General features: G+C 40.2%; 1 long non-coding RNA gene across 2 annotated transcripts; it reads left to right on the forward strand.

The window, feature by feature from the left end:
* Nucleotides 1-15749, forward strand: LOC117608962 (uncharacterized). 2 transcript variants are annotated; one of them, XR_013062576.1, is made up of 5 exons: nt 1-522; nt 4286-4389; nt 7742-7985; nt 14581-15062; nt 15170-15749. It is a non-coding gene; the product is annotated as an uncharacterized LOC117608962 (long non-coding RNA). The 2 variants fall into 2 exon arrangements; XR_013062577.1 differs by lacking the exons at nt 14581-15062; nt 15170-15749 and adding an exon at nt 10985-14138.
* The last annotated feature ends 1421 nt before the right edge of the window (nt 15750-17170 follow it).

Below are 17170 nucleotides of genomic sequence, written 5' to 3' on the forward strand. Positions count from 1 at the left end.
CTCCGGGTAGTCGTGGTTATGCGGCGCGGTGCGTTGCACACCGTGGTCACGCGAATGCTCGGTTTCCGTGTTACGTTGTACCTCGGGACGCGTGTCACGTCGTGGCTGGCTCGGTCCAGTCGTTGAGGTATCGTTTACCGTGGCTACCCTATGTAGCGATACCAGGGCTGCTCTGGTGTCTCGCGTTCGGCCAAGTGCACGAGGCGTCACAGCCTCTGGAGAGACTGGAACTACGACGTATAGGGACGTATAGAGTGGCCGTGGGAGTGCGGTACCGCGGGAGAGACAGAGACAGGGCGGTGTAGTAGTGAGCGTGAGGGACTGAGAGGGAGAAGCTTGAGGCAGGCGCGCGTATTGATTCCCGCGTGGCGTTATACGGTGAGGTGAGAAAGCTGCAACCGGAAGACTCCGTGGCCGCTTCCTTCTTGGCCGCTGAAAAATCCTACGAGACACCCCCGGCAACCGCGAGGAACGGATTACACCGGGACTACTGGGACGACTCCGTACGTTCGCCGGTGAAAGGTACGTCTAAAGGGGCAGCATACCCTTGGATCCGTTCGTTCGGCTAAGCATTCACGCGGCGCGTGTAACCGCCGCGTATTCCTCGTGAGAAGAGAGGAACGAAGGCGGTATGTGGCAGCATGCCGAGGGAGGGTCGGTTGAAGGCACTCTCGAAAAAGGGTATATCGATCGGCCGGTCCGGGACCATCGGCTCTGGCACGCCACCACGAAATCGTGCCTCGTCTTCTTTTTCTTTTTTTATTCTACTTTCTCCCTTTTCACCCTGTTCACAATGTTTCTTTCACTCGATTCATATACCCAGTTTCATTATTTTCTTCCCTCTCTGTTATATACTTATTCAAATGCATTTAAAACCAGTTCTTTTATTTTCTCCTCTTTCTGCCTTTTGTTTTATTCCATGTTTTAGACCCGTGCACGCTGTGTTCCTGTCACGAGTCCACGTCCACTGACAGGTGTCGCCCGGCAAACGTTAGGGAAACGTACTACGGTATCAGGAGAAGAGAGGTTTACGATCGCCGTGTTTAATCCAGACGTTCGCCCTTAAACCTATCCCTTATCGATCGAAGCCCGGTTACGCTGTCGTGCAATCCGAAATTGCGCCCTGCTTCTCCTAAGTTTATCGCCACCTTGGAGACTACTTTTTGATATTTATTTTTTAACTGTCAGGGTTTACTTTTATCCTCCCTGCATGATTTACACGGAACCGTAAAGTTCATTGTCCCGGTTTCTTTTCAATTTTTCAGTTGTATCTTTCTTCGGATCGATTATTTCTTTCTTTTTCTTCGATAAAATTACTCGTAACTCGCTTTACACGAGAGAAATCCATAATTAGAATAACGACACCCCTAGGGCGAAAAGCAGAGAGGCGTATAAATAGCTTTACTTTCCACCTTCTGTAACTTTCTTTGAAGATAATGATATCGTTAAAGCAACCGGTGTGTCCCCCCCCCCCCCCCCCTCTCCGCTTTATTTCTCTAGAAAAAAAGATAAATAAAGTAGCCGCGTAAGTTCTTGACTTCCTTAGATCAGAATCAAGATGTACGTAGATTGTCGTCATTCAGCTTGAAGGCAGTCGTTTCTTTCTGCTTTCCTCTATGAAGGTTGTTTTATATTTCTTCATCGTCTCTCCTTGTGTCTTCGTGATCGATAGAACGTGAAACGGAAAGCGGAATTGGACAATGATGTTTCAGGAACCAGTTGAATGCCGACGTGGCAAATCTCGTTGATTCTTTTCACCCTATTGTATCAAGTATCTATGACTCTGGTAAACTGTTTCAAGAAAAGATTCTTATCTCCCTTTCAGATTTCAGCTTCTGTCTGTTGAATTATTTTTTACTGATTTATGGAAATTTTGAGGATTACATTTTGTAGGAAATTATTGATATTGATTGAGATTCTTCATTGGTAAATTAATTGCCCAATATTGGGTAACAGTGCATTATTAATTTTTACTTATATGATTCAAGTAGCAACAATTATTTTTAATCGACTTCGAAGGAGGAGGTTACTCAATTCGAACAGTATATTTTTTTTTTAACCTAAATTGCATTTTTAATTTTCACTTATATGATTCAAGTAAGTAGCAACAGTTATTGTTAATCAACTTCGAAGAAGGAGGTTACTCAATTCGATCAGTATATTTGTTTTTAACCTAAATTGCATTATTAATTTTCATTTATATGATTCAAGTAGCAACAATTATTTTGAATCGACTTCGAAGGAGGATCAGTATATTTTTTTTTTAACCTAAATTGCATTATTAATTTTCACTTACATGATTCAAGTAAGTAGCAACAATTATTTTTAATCGACTTCGAAGAAGGAGGTTACTCAATTCGAACAGTATATTTTTTTTTAACCTAAATTGCATTTTTAATTTTCACTTATATGATTCAAGTAAGTAACAACAATTATTTTTAACCGACTTGGAAAAAGGAGGTTACTCAATTCGATCAGTATATTTTTTTTTGAACCTAAATTATCAGAAAGTTTCATTATACTAATTTTCTCTTCGTTTTGACCAAGACAAATGAGATTCTTGCAAGGGGATAATCTTCGGACTAAGAAACTAGCTGATTAATTCTTTGATGATCTAAAAAAGAAAGTGATAGATGTCACATGGACCGAAACGACGATCGAACCGCCCTTTACGACAAAGATTTTGCGCAGTAGTCTATTCCCCCCTTTTATTTGAACGACGCCATACACGTCCTCGCGCAGTTTGAGACCGCGTGACCCCCGTGAAAGTAGTCGCGTCTCATCCGCTCTATAGCGAGAGAAGAAGGAAAAATCGTCGCGCGATGTTGAGCGTTAAGTGGCGTGTACGACGTTGTTGTTAAGTTACGCTTGGCGTGAGCTTGTGCAGTCAATCTCGCGTGCTCGCGCGCCTGTGCCTCCTCGTGGACAACTTTTTATCATTTCTTCTTTTTTCCTCTTTTTTTTTCTGTCAATTATGCCGTGAGTGTGGAAAACCTGTCGGCTTTTATTGTGACACGGACACAGGTGATTTCTTCTTTTGCGTTTTGCATGCTTATGGAAAGTCGCCTAGTCGAATAATCTCGTTTGTGAGATACAACGATGCTTTGAGAGATTTTATTGTTAATTTTTTCATTTCAAACCATTTCAACGTTAGAATTTTTGCATTATGATAATATGTTAAGAAATACCAAATTTATCTGGTTAGATGTTTTTTTAAATATTCTATATAGCGTTCAGAATACTTGAGAGTTACTTGTTTCAAGCAGGGCCGACCCTGAGATTTCGGGGACATAAATAAAAGTAGCTCAAATGAAATTTATAAAATTAACATTAAAGTAAACATTACTCTTCTTGCATTCGTAGACGCAAAATCTAAAATGGTGTGCATATATCAATAATACTTACTGGTCTTATGGGGGCCCTGGACCTTGGGGGGGCCCTAGGTGCCCGCCTAGTCGGCGTAGGTCCAGGGCCGGCCCTGGTTCCAAGAGATTCTATCATGTAACATGCTGTTTATTGGAAAAGAGAGCGAGACAAATGGTAGGATCGAGTTTATCTAATATTGAAAACTCCTTTGCTTAAACGCTGACGTTTCCCCATGGAGATGGCTGGGAAGCTTTATTGCCCGTTTGCCCGTCGAACCCAAACGCTTACGCGAGTATTCGAATTTTCACCGGGAAGCTTTAAAATTCATCGATGTGACCTATCTTGCGGGAACCTAAATGTCTGATAGCCCTAGAAATAAGTTTCTTGAAAAAAATATTGCTATCTTGAATTTTTATAAAACTCTCTTGCCATCAGGGTCGGCCCTGAGATTTCGGGGGTCCGAGACGAGCTTCGTCTCGTTTGTGGGGGCCCTAGGCAGCCGCCTAGCCTGCCTAGGCCCAGGGCCGGCCCTGATTGCTATTCTAATTGAATGAAAGTATTTATGATGGAATCTTAATAGCAACAAATTAATTGTATTTGAATCCATTTTCGGTCTGTATATAAATCAATTTCCGGTCAGTATTTTATTACCAAAATGGTCAGTATAAAAATACTAAACGGTTAGGTTAGGTTAGGTTAGATTCATAAATAGCTTCATATTTAAATACTGACCAGTAAAATACAAGCCAATCTTAATTATTTTGTAATTACCTTATTAAATTTTATTTATATATATATAAGTTTTCAAAATCTCAAAGTTTTTGTTAATAAGAATCTTTTGAGTCTGAGTGTTACCTAAGTTTGTATTTAAAATTATAGGAACGTAGTAATTAAAGAAATAATTTTTCTTGTGTTTCAGGAGAGTGGGGAGAGGGTGATCCGTGAACCAGAATGAGAGAAGCCATCGAGATCAGCTCGAGCAGGGACCCGTCGGCCCTTCGCACGAGAAATGATTTTTAGAAGGTACCGATCAACAATGTCTCTCACTTTCATCGTTTCTTCTGTGTGCGTAGTCTCAGAGCACTTCCAAGTTTGCCCAGAGAATTGCCTCGCTAGCAGATTACTCTGGAAATACGAATTACCTGCATGTGTCTATACTTTCTGAACACGATCGTTTCTTCTTTGCAATGCAACACGGTATTTCAGTGTGAAACGAATTTACACCAGTATACTGGTATACCTGTGTCGAGCACTGTGTGCGTGCCTCGAATATGCGTTCCTGCATCGATTATGCGACTGCGGATGCAACTTGTTACATGATTGGGTTGGAAATTTAAATGTTAAAATCATTGACTCTGAGAAAAGTAAAATAACAATTTATAAAAAAATCAGTAATTATAATTACAATTTTAACAGGATTCATTTTGATGTAACTATTCTTTTTCTTTTTTGATAGTACTCCCTCTGTCCCATAATAATAGTAGCAAGTGAATATTTAAATGGGAATTATTGACGAGTATAGCTGTAAGTTATGTTGTAGTGCAAAATTGCAAAGCCTTTAATCAAAATCAATGTTTCATGACTGGACCGGCCCTGAGATTCCGGGGTCCGAAAAAGGTCCCCTTACATATATGACATAAAAAACAGTACCTGAAATAAAATTTATAAAATTAATATTAAAGCTTGTATAACTAATTTAGAATTGCATTTGCATCGATTAATATTCAAATAAACTCTTCTTGCATTCTTATATGCAAAATCGTCTTATGGGGACCCTGGACCTTGGGGGGCCCTAGGCGGCCGCCTAGTCTGCCTAGGTCCAAAGCCGGCCCTGTTTCCTAATTATTACGAATTATAATTATTTTTCTAATTTCATCCGCTGATCGAAATTAATTGTTTTATTTCAGTTGAATAACAACCTATTGTAAAAGTAAGATGAAAAAATTAGTTTTCAAGCAAAGATCGAGTTAGGATTGTCCAGTACTCAGGGCCGGCCCTGGGCCTAGGCAAACTAGTCGGTCGCCTAGGGCCCCCCAGGTCCAGGGTCCTCCAAGGTCCAGGGCCCCCATGAGACGATTTTGCATCTAAGAATGCAAGAAGAGTTTACTTGAATATTAATCAATGTAAATGCAAATTTAAATTAGTTATACAAGCTTTAATATTAATTTTATAAATTTTGTCATTCACGTTATATATGTTAAGGGGCCCTTTTTCGAAGCTCGCCTCGGACCCCCCGAATCTCAGGGCCGACCCTGCCTACCTACGAGTTTAAAATACAATAACGAAATTATTGAAAAATCCAGAAACTATCCGAACACTCAAAATAAAAATTAGGAGGAATATTTTTAATTTATTCTTTAATTGAATCTAGTTTTTCTGACAATAAATGTTGCGTTCTATATTTATTTTCTTTTGCTCCTATTATTATGGGACAAATTAAATTCATCAACTGCTACTATTATTATGGGACACAGGGAGTAATTGTTACGGGTATTTGATGGAGGAGTCGGATGATCCAGGAAAAGTGGGTCGTTGCATTAATTGGTGTAAAGAAATTGAAGCGAAACGAGATTATCCAACAAATATCCCCAGCGCAGGAGGGGCCAACCCCTTTTTAGGGGAAGATCCGTCAAGGGAGGTCAAGGTTGTGCCTCACGACAACCCCACGCGGTTCAGGATTTCATTGATTCTTAATGAGCCAACGCGAGCTTGACACAGAATGTCGTATGCATAGTAACCCAATTGAATTGAAGACGTTCAGCGGTGACGGACGTTGCCTATGAGATTCCTGGCATAACTCTTGCGGCCCTGGTTGAACTGTGATTGCTAACAACCACGTGTAATCGATTATCCGCTCTAAGAACTTTGAAACTTGCCAGTATTTTGTTCCAAGCATCGTCAAAGCCATTATTCGCACAGTGATTCCGATGCCTCTTCCCAACATTTAATAATTATCAAAGATGAAGACAAATAATAGATAGAGTATTATATTTTTGATATTATTTTATTTTTAGGATTATTTTATTGTTACTCAAGTTGTAACTGCAATTTGTCAATTAATTAACGAGTGTGGATTTAATCAAAATATTAGGTTATGTTATTAAAAATTCATTACAATAAAACTGGTGGTATGAGGAAGCAGTGGATACCTCGATAACCGATGTATCCGCGGTTCGGTTTTATTCGTAGAGAAGAAAAAAGAAGGAAACGACGGGCACAGAATAGAAAATGCCAGGAAAAACGAGGACAGGCGTAGAATGAGGCCAGGGAATATACGTATCGCGTGCCAAATTAAAATCACTCAATCATTTGGGAGACGAACGGATGGATCTCCATTAATAAATTAACACGCCCAGGTATTGACTATTGGGAGATGAAGATATTAGGTCAGACCAAAGATCTTCAGACTATTTCTTCAAACATTCCACATTTGATGGGTCATTTAATTCCAATATCACATCAAATTTCTTCGATTTTGTTTTAGAAGTTTGCATAGGGACAGGGCCGGCCCTGGGCCTAGGCAGACTAGGCGGTCGCCTAGGGTCCCCCAAGGTCCAGGGGCCCCATAAGATGATTTTGCATCTAGTAATATTTACTTGAATATTAATCGATGTAAATGCAAATCTAAATTAGTTGTACAAGCTTTAATATTAATTTTATAAATTAATAGGCTCTTTTTCGAAGCTAGCCTCGGACCCCGAAACCTCAGGGCCAGCCCTGCATAGGGGAATCAATATCAAGAAAATCTAGTGACATTTAGGTTAGTTTCCTGTTATCTAGTAGAAGAGGCTAGTATATGTTCTGTGTTAGTTAAGATTATAGGGACGTTCACTGCTGGATTCTCCTGTTATCGATCGTTTTGTCCTCGTTTCCGGGAGGAGGTAACTCCTGGCATCCTTTAGCTTCAACAAAAATTTGCGACTATGAGCTGCTGTGCTAACACAAAGTGTACTACACCGGCAAGTGTACGCTAGGGTGCAACGTACCACCTTTTGCCCCCTTCATAATAATTTTATCTAGGGAAACTTACCATGTTCAGTATTGTGCAACTTGAAGAAGTATATTACTTAATAAATAACATTTAAATTGCAATTAAAAATAAATTTTATAATTATTAAGATTTTAAAATTTTATATCACGATAGATGAATTTATAAAATAGATTAAATCATTTCATAATAAAAAAAAATAATAATCTCACTTAAAAAAAAAAATAAATTCCAAAATTATTTTTTACAATTTTTGAATAGATCTGACACATTCTATAGAATCTATATTAATCAATCAGTTCCCTGTAGAATTGATTTAACTCGGTTTTCAGTTTTATCCGAATCATTCGTACTTTCAAATATATTAATTGATGGATGGAATTTCAGGAAGAGGGCATGACGCACCGAACTCATGCAGTGGCGAAAACACGTGCGCATCAAGTACGGTGGTCGAGTCGGTGTCGGTCAAGGGCAGCGGGAGCGGGAGCAGGTGCAGCTGCAGGTGCGCGTGGTGCAGCTGCAGCGGGAAGGGGGCGCACGACTCAGCTACGTCTGTCATCAGCCTCAACTCTCGTCGACGGCTCGCCGTGGTTGCAGTGCAGCAACCATGCTCTGCTGCGGCCGCAGAAAAGTGAGTACTTATCCTCTTCAGGATGCATGCTCGTTGCAGCTGCGAGCGAGCCAGCCCCTCGACGCCGCGGCTGGTATATATGTAACAGCCCTGCTTTGCATGAGAACCACGAGGACCTTTGATCACAAGGATCGGATCAAGTTCAGAATTGATGGCTTTCGAGAGCGTTCCAATTGGAATTGATTGATTCTTCGGTGAGAGTTCCTTTTAGCATCCCCCCTCCAATTGACTCAAAAATTACCAGGCAAATTTCTTACGAGTTGTAAGTCAGAAAAACATTAATAAGGAGGTGTGGAAATTTTTTTTGGAAAAAAATTTTTTTTGAGTTGAACTTTTCTTTGGGAGCCCAAAAAGTATTGCCTTTTTTTTTAATTTTTTTGAAGTATTTAACGAATAGAATCTAAAAATCCAAGTTTTAAAACGCGGAATCCCCCGATTCAGAAATTGTGCGTGTTTAAAACTGAGCGTTTTTAACGTATTTGAGAGGTTATTTCGACGCCATCTTGACTCTCCCCCGCATCCAATCCTTTGCCGGCCGCCAGTTGGACTCCATTCGTTGGGTGTGAGTACCATCAGTTCCTATCAAATCCGAGGGGATATTGTTTATAAAGAAAAAAACTAACCTTAGGTACTGTACGCGTCTGTTAAGTTGAGACTCCTAAGGAATTGGGTCTGATTGGTCGGAGCTAGATGGGCCAGACTTAGACGCGCACACTTATACAGTTGACCCACACGCATTCTCGCTATTCGCTCTCTAGGTTACAACTACTAGTAGAAACTACTACTACTACTACTAGACGAGGGTTCGTGGTGAGGATTAGGCGGAGCGTTTCACACCTCGAGTCTCAACTTAGTAGACGCGTACAATACATACACCGGGTTTAGCCCGCCACTTATGTAATTCTGTCTTACCGACGGCGACTCCACTCATTGGACAACAGGCTAGAAGTCAATATGGCGTCGAAGTGACTTGTCAAATACGCTAAAAACGCTCAGTTTTACACATGCATAACTTCTGAACTGGTGAATTCCGCGCCTTAAAACTTGGATTTTTAGATTCCACTCGTTAAATACTTCAAGAAGATAAAAAAAGGCAGTCATTTTTGGGCTCCTACAGCAGCAAAATGAGCAAAAAAACTACAAGTTTCAAAAGATAACCTAACCTAACCTAACCTAACTCTAACACCTAATAGGATTTACTGGATATTTTTGCCATTGATTATGGCGCGCGAGAGAACAAGAGACGATATTGGTTTGTAGAGTTGCGATTGAGAAAGCAATTGAGATGGTGGTTGAAAAAATGCACTCACAAACACCATAAGTGAACTGTCCGCATAAATCACGACGATCAACTGATGTGATTGATTAGATGAATTGAAAACCTCGTTGTTCTTGTTTAGAAGAGTAAGATGGTAGTGATGAAAATGGCCGCAATTTTTCATGAACCAAAAATTTCCGCGCCATGTGACTTGCCACGTGACTCTATTATTCATGAGAAGTAGGGCCCTGAGATTTCGGGGGTTCGAGGCGAGCCCCGAAAAAGGGCCCCTTCACATATATGACATAAAAAAGTAGCGCAAATAAAATATATAAAATTAACATTAAAGCTTCTATAACTAATTAATATTCAAATAAACATTAATCTTCTTGAATTCTTAGACGCAAAATCGTCTTATGGGGGCCCTGGACCTTGATGGGCCCTAAGCGGCCGCCTAGTCTGCCTAGGCCTAGGGCCGGCCCTGATGAGAAGTTTGCCTAGGGATTTTAAAGTCAATTGAAAGGGGGTGCTAAAAGGAACTTCACCCAATTCTTCTTCAACTTTCAATCATTCACTAATGCCCATCATTCTTGAAATTATATAGTATTATATTGTAATATTAATTGCAAGGTAATCTTAAAATCAAATCAGTATTTTATAGAAAGCTTGAAAATTCAGCGCTATTATTTTATATAATGAGAAACATTTAACGGCAATAGGAACATAGGAAATATCAATCCATTGAAAAATGTATAGATTTTTGTAAATGGCAGGGAAACGTAGGGTTTTCAGAGAGTTTCAATTTCAATATCCATATTGAAATACGAAATTTTCAGTAAACACGCGTGTTGTGCATAGAAATCAAAAACACCGGTGCTGATATCGGCTTGTTATAAATCAATATCGTGATACGGAGCGGTACAGCGCGGCCTTTATTATATATATTTGTCACGTTACCGCCCACAAATATCCGGCAACTTGCCATTATTCTCTGTTCTATTCAGTGATACTAAGCCGACGAAATAAACGCTTTTTGCGTTTATGTCATTGAATTTTTGTTGAAATCGTTCTGCAAACAAGGATGATCGGTTAGCATTCGGACGGATAGGCTCGGCTGTTTTTCCGAAAATCTATCAAATCCGATTTGGCTGAAATTTTGCAAATAGCTTCATTTTGCATAAAAACAATGTTTGCGAGAAGGATTTTTGACAATTCGAAAAAAATTTTTTTATTTTATAATATTATTTCTTACATTACCGATGTACCTCAAAAAACAAAATAGGTTAGGTTATGCTATGTTTTATGGAGTGGGGGCGATGGGGTATACCGAGCTTTCTTTAGGACGTTCTACGATTTTCTTCTGTTTAGATTGTTGATACGTGAAATATTTATGTTGTATTCAGCCTTTACACGTTTTATATTTTTTATCTGGAAATTAATTATATTAACTTATCTTCACTTGCTAAAAAGCTAAGTAATCATGAAGCGGTATACAGAATACCGTTGTAATCTTATTCTACGCGGCGTCGGTAATGCAGGAAACTGCATTAAAATGGTAAAACGTTTTTCGCAAAATTATGAGTCTTAACCTTCGAGTCGCCGAAAATCCTTCTCGCAAATATTGTTTTTATACAAAATGAAGCTATTTGCGAAATTTCAGCCAAATCAGGTTCGACAGATTTTCGTCAATTTCGCCATGGGTTCTTTTGTTTTGTACATTTTGCGTATTTTATTTTCCCAGCTGGGTGAAAAATGACCGCAAGTCCGCAGGCGCGAGGATTAAGGCAATATTTTCAAGCTACTCGCGCGATGTAAATGTAGCGAAAGGAGTTGTACATACACACGAAGAGATAAAAGCTGAAAACATTTCCTGAAACTGTAACGCCCACATCTTCGAGGCTATCACTGACAGTAGATCACCGCGAAATATCACGGCCTTCTCCGTTGACGTCTGACGAGCATAGAATCTCTAACATGGCCTTTCAGAGCGAGCCATGTGCACAAGTTCAACGGGAAGCGAGACAATGGGGGACAGAACGGAAAAGAAAAGACGCCGTCGTCAGGCGTACGCAGCAGCTCTGTCGCGTCATTTTTATATTGTCCCTCGAAAACAACCCCCCGAGCTACCACGGCCTGGAAACGTTTCATTCGGCTCAACATTTCACAACCTATTATTTCGCATTATTATCTGTCGCGTTTACGCTTTATTAAGTCCGTCCCGTTTCGACCGGCTTCACGCTTCGCCGTTATAACGCGTGGTTCATGGTTTGGCTAAAATTGATCACATAAAAGTATCGTGCAATAGTACTTAAACCTTTAAGCAGGGGTGGCTAACACGAGGTCCACGGGCCGCATGCGGCCCGTGGTACATATCACCAAAGGAATATTGCATCATGAGCGTCGATGTGGTCGAAGCTGTAGCTTGCTTGCTTACTTTAATTAACAAAAAAAAAATTAGATGCGTGACCCGGCAAGAAATATTATTTCTAAAATTTGGCCCGTCCTGCTGAAAAGGTTGGCCATCCCTGGCTCAAAGTTTAATAAAAAGGGTTAAACTTTTGGATTTCAAGGACGTAAAATTATTACCCTTTTTTTTGTCCTTTAATAGTTGTTGACGCTTAGAATCCAAAAATATAGGTCGTAGATTTATGAAATTAGCGGTTCAAAAGTTATGGGTATGTAAAGTTTCGCGTTTTTAGGTTATTTTACACGTTACTTTGACGCCATGTTGCTTCCATCTATCATTTGATTGGCCCGCAAAGCTGAGGATCTACATATCAGTATGACCAACCTCATATTTTAAAGAGGGTCCTTTGAAAGAAACTATTTCAACAATATTCTGATTTCATATATTGGATTTAAATATATAGCCTAACCTAACCTAATACGTGTGAAACAAATTCAAATGAATCATTCGATTTGTCCCGCCAAAATGGCCGCCGAATGCTCATCTGTGCGGGCCAATCAAATGATAGATGGAAGCAACATGGCGTCAAAATAACCTAAAAACGCGAAACTTTACATACCCATAACTTTTGAACCGCTAATTTCCTAAAGCTACGACATATATTTTTGGATTCTACGGGTCGAAAACTATTAACCTATAAATAAAGAATGTAATTATTTTACATTCTTGGAGTCCAAGTTCAGCCATAAAAAGACTGCATAAATATTTTATGAATACTTTTACTACTAAATGGATAGTAGTAAATTGCAGCAAACATTGCATGAATTGATGAAATAACACTTACACCGTATCAATTTAAGGCTTAAAGAACTCGGTGAATGAATGTTGGTCGAAAATGCGAGGGAATAGTGGTAGGATGATAGTCGAGGAAAAATAAAGCAGTAATGGTTCTGTAAATGTGGTCAAACGTGGTGGTAACGAGGAATAAAACTGTCGCCAGACCACAGGAGCAAGTGGCTCGCGGACAAGTTTATTTAAATCCCACTAATGACGTCATTAAAATAGTAAACGACGTCGTTTAGGGGGTGGACTGTAAGCGAGGTTTGCAACACTGCTCTCCAACGAACGGAAACGTTGAGAAACTTTTTCTTCACCTCCTCTGGTTACGTTGTTCTATCAGTAAATTTCATCGAAATTTCGTTTCTTTCCCTCTATTTTGTTTAATTAACATTCCACCAAGCTCTTGAATTTCTTTTCAATGATGAAAGGAGTAGAAGGGACAATGTTTAGGATTTTGAGACTTACAATTAATATTGTTTTAGGCTCTACGATATCAGGGTAAAGACAGATTCTAAGAGAGATCTATTCACAATGGCATAATCAATAACTGAATACGAACCAGGAGGGGTATTCTTATCCATAACCACTCGACCATCGACAGATTATTTCTTTAGAAGTGATTTTTATTCTTGGACCTAGGAATCCTGGAAATGGATTGTAGTACAACCGACAGATGCTAAATATAGATATGACCTGACTGGTCGGTTGCTAAATCATTCAATAGCGACCCAAATTTCTAACGTACTCCATCATGTAGAAAAATTTCTCAAATTCAATCTATACTTAGTTTTCAATTTGAATACCACTTTTGTGTATTTCATAGAAGTTTCATTTGATGTTACAAAAACAAAAGAAAAAAAACTGTCCACAAACGCATAAAGAACACGTGGTCCTTTCACAACTTTTTTCACAGTTTGGCTCGTTAATTGGTCGACATTCATGAATAATTGGCTTGCTAAATATTTCAAAAGGTTCCGTCGCTTTCCTTTTAGCCACAGCCCCCTTCTTTCACCATAAAACAGTAAAGGAAATGATCAATGGACGATTTTTAAATTCTATCAGATTATTCTGTTCTTCTTACAAATAATCGTCCATTAGTTGCAGAAATGATTATACGCAGTGGGTGAAAATGACCCAGGGTTCCTAGTGCAGTGGTTGTTAAAGGAAACTTTTGCATAGGGCTAATATTTAATGAAAAACGAGGAAGGGTACATCCAAGATCCACGAGTTCATCACCAGGGACACAACTGGCCTGGTGAGGCAGTCGGAATGAGACAATAGGGGTAGCTTTTTCAAAGGGAAACGCAAAAGAATGGAGAAAAAGGGAGGAAAGTTGGACGAGAGAGTAATATGCAGAAGGTCTCGACCATCCTTTGATTTTAATGGATCGGCCAATGAACGAAGAAGAAGACCCCTTCCGTTATAACACGTTAATGAATAGCCGTCTATCTTAACGCGACTCTAATGCGAAATCAATATCTAATTATCTCTCAACTGGCCTCCGTGAGCCTTTCTGTCCTTTTCATTTGCCCTCGCTGCTGGTCGATGATCATCAAGAAAGAAAAATTGTCTACACTTATAAAAAAAAAAAAAAAAAAATTGTAAAACTCTTCTATATATTTTTTTTATAATTAATATGATCAATGTGTATTGGGGATGTGCGGGTACCCGATATTACGGGCTCGGGCGGGCTCGGAAAAAATCGGGTGGGTTCGGAAAAAATCGGGCGGGCTCGGAAAAAATCGGGCGCGCTCAGGCGGATGTCCAATACATGCGTGCAGTAGGGTAGCCCGACTATTTCGGGTCAGGTCGGATAAAGTCGGGCAGACTCGGACGAGCTCCCGCGGGCCGCGGTCCGCGACCCAACTCTCAAGTACATAAGAATTAGGCCGCGGCTCGCGGCCCGCGGGAGCTCGTCCGAATCTGCCCGACTTTATCCGACCTGGCCCGAAACAGTTGGGCTATTCGACTGCACGTATGTATCGGACACCCGCCCGAGCCCGCCCGATGTTTTCCGAACCGACCCGAATAGTCGGGCCGCACGTCACTAATGTGTATGCAATATTGACATCAATTGGATTTGTTTTTAGGTTATAAAAAGTTAAATGGAGAGAGGATAAAAGTCTGCTACTTTAGAGGCAGCCTGTAGGATACAGATAGTCCCCTATGTCGATGGCTGCGACCCTTCATCGGTTTAGCATCGGCACGAAAAGTATGCGTGCATACAAACCATTCGATCGGCTGCACAGCCTCGACACACACTCGAGAGAAAGCAACCGGCTGGCTGGGGGGAGTATGTGACGCCGTCCTTAAACGGCCTTCCGCCACCCCTTGCTTTCCGGGTCACCCGTTACCCTGACAAGGGAGGTTTCATAATTGAGGACTAATTGTCGCGTTAGGGCTCGAACGAAAAGAGAAGAGCAGAGTGGAAAAAGAGCAGAGCCAGGGAGATCCAACTGTGGGGTAGATCAATGACCAAGTTTTCCTCACTTTTCTCTCCTTTAGAGGTCGAATTCTTCGAGTTAAAATTGTGGAAGATAATAAAAAAGTGAAATAGAAAGGAGAAGCAGCTGTAGGTCAAATCCAAATTCTTTTTTTACTTTGAACGTAGAATTCTTCAAACTGAAACACAAAACACTTATTACATTTATCTGTTACATAGTCCTTTTCCTTTTGTAGGTGTTCAAATGAAAAGCTTGATAAATTATCCAAATCACAGATGAAATATGATAAGGAATAGTGGATTTATGAAGTAGGATCTTGAAACTCTTTTTGTGACGGTGAGGAGAGTGCTGATTAGAAAGCGTCAAGTCAGGAAGCTGAAGGTGAGAACGATTTCCTCGTGAGCTCCATTAATTATTGCTGGCTCAACAGCGTCTCGCGTTACTGCTGGCAAATCACTCTCCCTCCAATAGAAAAAAAGAAAGAAAAACAGTGGAATATTTTTTTAATCCCGATAAAATGTCAGTACATTTACGGTACATCGATGCCCCATGAATCAATTTCAATAATTGGAAAAAAGATATCTCTGTCTTCGCAATTTAATTTCACTGGAGGAAATAGAAAAGTTAACTCTCCTTGATCAGTTTTTCATTTCCATCAGCAAACATTAATTACCAAGTATTCTAACAAAAAATATCCATTTCAGATCGGTAAAACAATAACCCAATTTCGCAAAACACCCTCTGCCTTGACACTCGAAATACCCTAAAAAGCAGCTCCAATAATTTCACAAAAAAAAATTTAAAAAAAAATAAAAGAGGAATACAAAGGAGACATGAGGCATGGACACGGAAGGAAGGGTGAAACGGGGTGAGCTAGGGGAATGGAGGGTAAAAAATGGGGCGAAAAACGGCGGAAAGGGTTGGAGATGTCGGACGAAAACGGAAGTCCCTTTGATTTTCAGGCGAGCCGCAATTATCCCTCTCGCACCGTTCCATATACCGGAACTGGAGCAGTCGGATCGTTACGATGCCTTTTCTCTCCCTCCTTTCTTTTCGTGCCTAACCCTCCTGTAGATAGCGGCAGCCCTCGTGGCCGTGGCTCACCACGAAAAACGCATGAAAAGATTCCACGGGAGTGTGTAGGATAGAGGGATGCATCGAGCCCGAGGACACGCGAGGAGTCAAAAGGAGGGTTGGAAAAGAGGAGAGGGCTGGTGGGATCGGTGCTAGCAATCGCGGAGACAATGCAACCGAGCTGAATGAGAGAGAAGAGTTAGGAGGTAGAGGAGGGAGAGGTTCCTCGCTAACTTCTTGTTTGCCGAGGATGACACCGGCGGCTGTGCGGATTCGGTCTCATTAAAAATCATTCGCCAGGAGCATTTTCAAAGCTGATTCGGTGGAAGGCCACGGTTAATCACCCGAGGAGCAGGCACTCGAAACGCCTTTTATCGCTCGCTTTACGCAGCATCACCCTTTGTCCTCGCGCGATCGCTTCTTCCCTTTTTTTTTTATAACTTCGTTTGTCGGATCGCTGGAAATTTTCTTCTCGCCGACTCCGACAAGCTAGTTTAGAAGATTGATCTTTCTTTCAACCCTTTAAAACCACTTTTGCCATTTTAACCGATATGTATTCGGAATTATTTAATTAGCACCAATTATTGATGGATGATTCCTTTTTTCATATATATGTTACGGTAAATGTGATTAATCCGGTGATTATGTGTAATTGTCGGTTATTATATATAATCACCATTAAATTTGGTAAATGTGATAAATTAATGAATATTTAACAAATTAACCGGCGAGTGTATATAATTCCCAACTCGTAATGGCGAATGTGATAAAAGTCCATAACTTTAACAAAATTCGTCCAGTTTACTAAGGTTTGTAAAAATTAAGATGGAAATGTCCATTACAACTCAATTAAAAGTGAATATTATTGATGTATTAGGTTAGGTAAAGCGGCTTCACCTAACCTATAACATCTATGTGTGGTTTTAATAATAATAAGAGGAAAATAATAATATAATAATAATAATAACCAAGAAGAGAAAGTCGAATGCTGCAGAACCGAGAAATAGAATAGCACGAGGTAAGTTTCTACTATTCAATGATTCTTGGTTATGACTGTACCGACCCCTGGTGACCTGACGTTCAGTCGTCGGTGCTGGGCAGGTTGCAGGTTTTAGGCGCTTTTTACTCGAATTTGGAAACGTTAATTACTGGAAAACAAAAC

This window comes from Osmia lignaria, chromosome 8, assembly GCF_051020975.1.
Source record: "Osmia lignaria lignaria isolate PbOS001 chromosome 8, iyOsmLign1, whole genome shotgun sequence".
Taxonomy (NCBI): domain Eukaryota; kingdom Metazoa; phylum Arthropoda; class Insecta; order Hymenoptera; family Megachilidae; genus Osmia; species Osmia lignaria.